Raw genomic sequence first — 1,904 nt, forward strand, 5'->3', positions numbered from 1 at the left:
GCCTCCCAAGTAGCTGGGACCACAGGCGCCCGCCACAACACCCGGCTATTTTTTGGTTGCAGCCGTCATTGTTGTTTGGCGGGTCTGGGCTGGGAATTCGAACCCGCCACCTTAGGTGTACGTGGCTGGTGCCTTAGCCGGTTGAGCTACAGGTGCCGAGCCTTGAGACAATTTTATAAAACAAAATCTTCCCAATCTTGTTTCAACAGAAACCACATTTCTGTTTTCCTAGAGACTAGTACAAATGAACAACAGCCCAGTCACTGGTACAATGTCCAGAGCTATCTCAAGAACTACAGGTCTTCTGAGCAGTCCTGGGGTCCTCATGCCCCTGGAGTGGTAGTAAAAAGATTAGTGCTAACTGCTGTGAGCTGTGATGCCACAGCACTCTACCAAGGGCAACAAAGTGAAACTCTGTCTCTAAAAAACAAAAAAGATTCGTGCTACCAAAAGGAAAATGGTAGTTTCAACAAAAAAATTGAAAATAATTGGTTCATGGATATAAAAGAATAAATATTAAATAGAATGAGTAGGCTCGGCGCCTGTGGCTCAAGCGGCTAAGGCACCAGCCACATACACCTAAGGTGGCGGTTCGAATCCCCAGCCCAGACCCGCCAAACAACAATGATGGCTGCAACCAAAAAATAGCAGGGTGTTGTGGCAGGCGCCTGTGGTCCGAGCTACTTGAGAGGCTGAGGCAGGAGACTCGCTTGAGCCCAGGAGTTGCTGTGAGCTGTGATGAAAAGGAAGAAAAGTACTCTACCCAGGGGGACAGCTTGATGCTCTATCTCAAAAAAAAACAAACAAAAAAAAAAACAAAAACAAACAAACAAAAAAAAAAACTAAAGTTACTTTGAAACTAAAGTGCTTTGAAACAGAGAACAATTCATACTGGCTTCAGAGCAAGCTATATACTTATACTTAAAAAAAAACTAGCACAACTATTTTGCCATAAAAATGTTTTTTGAAAGAACATGTCTTTAAACAAGGGAAGTGTTTACTGCACAACCGTCTGAATTTATTATTTGTAAGCAAAATAAACAACCAGAAAACCACCTTAATTGTCCATCAAAATGAATAGCATGGGCCAGGTCTAGTGCAGCTCATGCTTGTAATCCCAGCACTCTGAGTGGCTGAGGTAGGTGGATCACTTGACCTCAGGAGTTTGAGACCAGCATCAGCCAGAGTGAGACCTTGCCTCTACTCAAGAACTAGCCAAGTGTTGTGTTGGGTGCCTGTAGTCTCAGCTACTCAAAAAGCTGAGGGAGTAAGATCACTTGAGCCCAGAGTATGAGGTTGCTGTGAACTAGGCTGAGTACAATACTCCACACAAGGTGACAGAGTTAAGACTTTGTCTCCAAAAAAAAAGAACTGGGTGAGTTAAATGAAACATGGTAAAGTCATAGTTTTTAGGCCACTAGCATGGTCTTTAAAATACAAACAAATAGATGAGGTGACAAAGATGTGTTTTGTGAAATAATAAAGCATATAACAGCATACAAACAATCTCATTTGTAAAACACAGTATAACAAAATGATTATTTTAAAATCCAACCACCTGGCCAAGCACAGTGGCTCATGCCTGTAATTCCAGCACTATGGGAGGCTGAGGCCAAGAGAATCACTTGAGCCCAAGAGTTTGAGGATGCTGTGAGCTATGATACCACGGTACTCTACCAAGGGCGACAAAGTGAGACTCTGTCTCCAAAAAACCAGAATTCAACCACCAAAGTCAAACTCTCCAAAAAGTGAGTAGAAATTAAATAAAAAGTACTCAGACAAGTATTTATATCTTGAGACAATTTGTTTTTTTGTTTTTTTTTGAGACAGAGCCTCAAGCTGTCCCCCTGGGTAGAGTGCCGTGGCATTACAGCTCACAGCAACCTCCAACTCCTGGGCTCAAG

General features: G+C 42.7%; 1 protein-coding gene across 1 annotated transcript in view; it reads right to left on the minus strand.

The window, feature by feature from the left end:
- LAMP1 (lysosomal associated membrane protein 1) overlaps positions 1–1,904 on the minus strand; it is a 17,450-nt gene that overhangs the window by 12,668 nt on the left and 2,878 nt on the right. The window lies entirely within an intron of this gene.

This window comes from Otolemur garnettii, unplaced genomic scaffold (genome assembly GCF_000181295.1).
Source record: "Otolemur garnettii isolate 467f Iridium unplaced genomic scaffold, OtoGar3 scaffold00161, whole genome shotgun sequence".
NCBI classification, from domain to species: Eukaryota; Metazoa; Chordata; class Mammalia; order Primates; family Galagidae; genus Otolemur; species Otolemur garnettii.